Source organism: Protopterus annectens, chromosome 13.part0 (assembly GCF_019279795.1).
Source record: "Protopterus annectens isolate FY-2018-M chromosome 13.part0, PAN1.0, whole genome shotgun sequence".
Taxonomy (NCBI): domain Eukaryota; kingdom Metazoa; phylum Chordata; order Ceratodontiformes; family Protopteridae; genus Protopterus; species Protopterus annectens.
The window spans coordinates 935,378,557-935,384,556 of NC_056747.1; the positions used below are offsets into that span (position 1 = coordinate 935,378,557).

At 45.1% G+C, this 6,000-nt stretch overlaps 1 protein-coding gene across 2 annotated transcripts in view; it reads left to right on the forward strand.

Annotated features, from left to right (window-relative positions):
- The window catches only part of RSPH3 (radial spoke head 3), a 394,995-nt gene extending 391,074 nt beyond the window's left edge, over nt 1-3,921 (forward strand). For both annotated transcript variants that reach the window (XM_044054703.1, XM_044054704.1), the window contains exon 10: nt 3,769-3,921. The gene's annotated coding sequence lies outside the window, so the exon portion shown is untranslated. The remainder of the gene's footprint in view (nt 1-3,768) is intronic.
- The last annotated feature ends 2,079 nt before the right edge of the window (nt 3,922-6,000 follow it).

Genomic DNA, 6,000 nt, shown 5'->3' on the forward strand with positions numbered 1-6,000 from the left:
GGTGGACAGGCCATCACGAAGATTTCTATGCTTCCGTGTGGGAGCCAGTCACTACCAGTTCAAAGTACTGCCCTTCGGTCTCTCTACAGCCCCCAGAGTGTTCGTAAAGTGCATGGCCGTTGTCACAGCTCACTTGCGACTTCAAGGATTCCAGGTGTTTCCGTACCTAGACGACTGGCTCATTTCCACCCCCACCAGACATCTACTGGAAAAAGCCTTGGCATACTCTCTCCTCGCTGCTCAAAGGCTAGGCATAACCATAAACTGGCAGAAATCCAATCTCACCCCATCTCAGTCTACATAATTCATAGGGCTTATCTTGGACACAAAAAAACTGCAGAGCTGCTATTCCAGAGCACAGAATTTTAAGGATAAAGCAACAACTGCTTCCAATCCTTTCAAAGGAAAAATCCATGGCTCACTCGGTTCTACAGCTGTTGGGTTCCATGGCAGCCTCCATCACTATTGTTCCCCTGGCCAGGTTTTACATGAGGCTTCTACAATGGCTACTGCTCACCCAATGGTATCCTTTACAGCATCCTCTTTCAACCTTGATTCGAGTAACCCACAGGTGCAAACAGGATTTAAATTGGTGGATGACACACAATCTCTCTCAATTGTCTCGTCCCTTTTTTCCCCAGCAACCCAAGGTCACAGTGACCATGGACGCCTCCCTGATGGGGTGGGGACAGACAGTCCAAGGCACTTGGTCCCAACCGGAGGTCCATCTCTAGAGCTGAGGGCAGTGCTTCTGGCGTTGCAAGCATTCCATCCCCTGCTGCCATCTGGGACAGTTGCGATTCAATCAGACAACATGGTGGTGATCTGGTACATCAACAAGCAAGGTGGAACCAAATCTTACCCCCTTTGTCGAGAGGCCATGAGGATATGGCAATGGGCGATGGCTACCAACCATTTTCTTGTAGCAACGCACTTTCCCAGGAGTTCCAACGTGATAGCAGACAGGCTCAGCAGGTGCATTCTGCAACCTCACGAGTGGTCCCTGAATCCCTTGATAGCGGCGGAGATCTTCCACCGCTGGGGCCATCCTTGCTGCGACCTCTTTGTATCCCTGGACAACTACAAATGCAGCAACTACTTCGCCCTGATTCCCCCTCCGGGACAGTCACCCAGGGACGCTGTAGTCCACGATTGGCTCTCGAGTCTTCTCTATGCATTCCCGCCCTTTCCTCTCATTCCCCAGTTTCTAAAGAAAGCCCGGTGGTTGAAGAGCAAGGTAATCCTCATAACACCATATTGGCCACGACAGATTTGGTTCACATTCCTTTGGCCTCACCTATTAGATCGACCATGGATCCTCCATCCAATCCCGGAGTTGATCTCACAACCACAGAACCTGATTCATCCCAACCTGAACAGCCTGAAGCTAATGGCTTGGCTACTCCAATTCCCTTGATTGCCAGGCAGAATGATCTTTCTTTACCAGTACATGATATTCTCATTGCTTCTCATAAGTCTTCCACTAGAATTACTTATCTGAGCAAGTGGAAAAGATTTACCTGTTGGCTGAAAGATAAACAAGTAGACCCCTTTTCAGCACCAGTGTCAATAATACTAGACTATCTGGCCGACCTGTTTCAATCAGGTCTATCGGCCTCTACCATTAGAGTTCATTTGGCTGCAATTTCTAATTTTCATGAGGGTGTCCAAGATTCCTCTCTTATGTCCCATAAATTGTGCAAGACTTTCATAAAAGGTGTGAATCATCTGAAGCCACCTTTTAGAGAACCTATTCAACCATGGGATTTATCGTTAGTGCTACAAGCTCTGACAATGGCACCTTTTGAACCAGCCTCTTCTTGCGACCTCAAGTATTTGTCATGGAAAACCTTGTTTTTGGTCGCTATTACTTCTGCCAGACATATTTCTGAATTTCAAGCTTTATGTATCAAGACTCATACTTGATTTTTCATAGAGATAGGGTGTCTCTGAGAACTAATCTGTCATTTCTGCCTAAAGTGATCTCTGAAATGTCCATTAATCAAGCATTTGAATTGCCAGTTTTCTTCCCCAACCATTCAAACAGAGGAGAGTATTGCCTGCATGCTCTTGATATACACAGGCAAATCCGTTTTTACCTTAACAAGACTAAACCCTTTCGTAAATCTGACCAGTTATTTTTGGCCTTTTCTGGATCTAGATTAGGATCGTCTGTTGCTAAGGTCACATTAGCTAGATGGTTGAAGGACTGTGTGACCTTTATTTACACACAGCGTAATATCTTGTTGCCTACTACCATGAAAGCTCATTCAGCAAGGTCGGTGGCAACTTCTGCTGCCTTCCATGCCAGAGCTTCTTTACATAACATCTGTGCAGCTGCAACGTGGGCTATGCCTCATACCTTCATCAATCATTACAAATTGGATTTGGCCTCCAGGGAAAGAGCATCTTTCGGTTCTATGGTGCTCAGGAATATCCTTCCATGAGAGCCTCCCAGGAATAGAGGCAGCTGGGGACTCTGTCCCATACGTAAGGAATGAACGAGGATTAACAATATCACATAAAGAAGTTATGTCTTACCGTAATGTTCCATCTGTATTGTTGATCCTCGTTCAGTCATTATGACCCTCCCTCCATCCCCCTCCTGTGGTTTCTAGTGGATCTCACCATCCAGTTCTCTTAGGTTATTTGACCAGAGGTAGCCTCTACCTTCTTTAACTTGCAAACTCAATCTGAGGTAACAGGGAGAGGGGAATTGTGGGTAAGAGTTTAGCTCGAGAGTTTGAAGCTGACACTAGCTTGGAAAATGGCCTTCCGAGCTCGGAACCGATACCCATACATAATGACCGAACGAGGATCAACAATACAGATGAAATGTTATGGTAAGACATAACTTCTTTTTCCTGTTTGAACTCCTGATCTTTCAACTGTCACTTTTCTGTCATATCAATGATACTTTGTTGTGATATTGTATAATAGCAGCAAACTCGATCTGAGGTAATACAGTTGTCAGAGACATCATGAGTAAGGGAGAAGCTTGAGAGTCAGATCCTAGAATCTCGAGAAAGTGGCCGATCGAATCTGAACCCATTCATTGAGGAGGAATGAAAATGGACAACACAAATGCATAGTTAAAGTGAGTACATAACTTTTATTTTCTGAGAAATACCGCAACAGAGACCTATTCAAATATCTACCATAATGGTAGGTTTACATACCCAACTGTACTTTCTACAACATTCTGGAACCACCAACCCATATATCAAGTTTAAACTGTTGATCTGTTTTCTGAAATTTTGGTTCCATAAAGAGCTTACTTTAACTTTCTGAAGCTATGCCACACACACACACACACACACACACACACACACACACACACACACACACACACACACACACACACACACACACACACACACACACACACACACACACACACAGATTAGCAGAGTCTATCTACAGGTTCACTGTTGCAAAAAAAAAAAACAAAAGTGGACATCTTTTTTCCACAATTAAAAAGGAATATTATCATTTATCTACTTTTATGTTGAGCTGATAATACAAATGTACTTTATTTTATATACTAACTTACACATTCAATTTCTAGCATAAAGACTAATCACTCATTTCTGATGGTGTAGTTGTGAGACTTGTATTATCTTGTATGAGAAGAGTTATTCATTCATACCTGATGGAGTAATATACAAAGCATTTGTACAAACTTGTAACATCATATGCTGTATCATGCATTCTTTCATAAATCATAACTGAACTGCATATTAACATACATATATTTTGTTTTGACAGAAGCAGTATGGAAGAAAATGTTGGTGATTTTTTGTGGCTGACAGACTGGAGACAAGAGATTCACTTAAAACAGAATCATTAATATTTCTATACTCAACAAAAATGTTTAAACGTCAGTTTTATGATGTCATTAAAATTCATCACCAGATAACATTTTGTGATTTTTATTGCTTTGTTTCAAAATATTTTCACTGAGTACAAATACACAGATTCAAATATACCAACAGATTAAAAACATTTATTTTAAGAAGTTAAAATACAATATTATAAAGTAGTCTAGTTCTAAATATTCCCATGGTTACACCGACACAGTAGGGTAAAATCAGACCATTGTCTCTATTAACTAACTGAATTCTGTCTTTCCAAACCTGCTTAGCTCTTTCTTGATTTAATGTTGGGTATTTGCATGAGGAAAATTATCCGTAGGCTGCATGAGTACTTTTAGTAAAATTGGACCATGTGAGATTGTTTGACTCCTCCATGCCAGCCTACCCAAGGTGCTACAATTTAAATACTGATTGTTTTTAATTGGGTGGTATTGGATGTTATGTGATCCTATCTCGCCTACATTCTGAATGATGGGTTCGGAGCCGATCCCTCGGCTCCGACTCGGCACGCTTATGCCAAAGAGCGAAGTCTCTTATTGGCTGAGCTTACTATATCCCAGGATGCACCACCATCAGTCCCCCAGATCTCGTTTGCCGCTTAACTGCAAGGACGTGGCCTCGAGCTGGCTGGGCTGAGTAGCTTTTATTAACTACTTTTTCTGTCAGTTTTGTGTTTATTTCACAAAAGCCGTTTTAACGGCTATTGCTACCTTTTGCTATTGTGTTCGATTGAGTAGTGGAATTTCTTGTGTGTGATTGGGTAGAGTTTGTTTTGGCCCCCTTTCAATCCAGGGCCTTTTCGTCAGACTTTATAACTGAACTTTTAGTGTTTTAAAGTTCCGTTATTACACCTAAGGTTGTGTTTACACAGTTTCTGTAAGCCTCGGTTTTTGTCATAGGCGATTCTACAGTGGTTAGATTTCCTGTCAGAAATTGTTAACATTATGTCTCAAGCCCCTAGGCCTTCGGGCTTTAAAAAATGTACTAAATGTGCTTTTAAGATGTCTGTTACTGATGACCATCTACTTTGTGTTTATTGTTTAGGGGCAAAGCACTTGCAGGAGTCATGCAGCGTATGTCACGCTTTTTCCTCTAGGGTCCTCCAGGAGAGGAAAAATAAATTAATTCTTAAAGGGTTGATTAAACCTCTTTTGAAGAAGCCTTGTCTTCCTCCGACTCCTGCCAAAAGAAAGGGCTTCGGCTCCGACCAGTCCGTCGGATCCGACTGCCAAGAGACCTAGGCAGGCCTCTCCTTCGGCTCCAAAGACTTGGAGCCGAGGTCGAACGGTCTGCCTCGATGCCACCAGTATCGACTCCTCGGGCCGGAGCCGATGGCTGGGGCATCGAGGCGGGTCACCTTCGGCTCCACTGCTCGGAGCCGACAAGGGTCGCCCGCCAGACACTTCCTCCTCGGCGCCAAGTCTACCTCGGCACCGATGGAATCTGGTGTGTGTTTCGGCGCCGATTCTCATCGAGTCGCCTCGAGCCGGTCCCCTAGTCCCTTGGGGCCGAGGAGAGGTCTTCGAACCCGTTCTGTTTCCTCTCGGTCTTCGAGAATGTCGGATTCTGATATAGACAGGGTGCTCCAAAGACTTTTCCAGTCCCCAGTCTTCCAAAATTTGTTCCGGCTCCGACCCAGTTGGCTTCGGAGCCGATGGCCATGACCCATCCCATTGCTATTCCTCCTCCGACTGCTTCGGCTCCGGAGCAGGTGCTCTTGGAGCCGGTGGAGATCTCAGGGTCGGCTCCGACCCTTACTCCAACCCGGCCCTCGGGTCCGAGTTTGGTACGCGGACTTCTTCGGCTGGACCCGAGGGTGATGTTTCGGGACCGATGCTTCGGTTCCGAGCCTCCTCTCGGTGCTTCGCGGGACTTCCGTACTATCATGGCCCGAGACTGGACGCTCCCAGGATTCTGGAGGTCCGGCTTTCAGAGCCATGAGGAGTGCCTTGGCCAAATCCTCTTCGCCATCTCTCCGGTTTTACCAGCACCTTCCCTGGGCGTGGAGACTGGGTCTTTGGTAGTTCCCCTGTCTGTGGCCAGCGGAGCCCCGAGGCCTGAGGTTACCCCAGTGGGGTTCCCTCTTCCTGAGGGTTTTCGAGTCATCTCCAGAGGAACCCCCAAG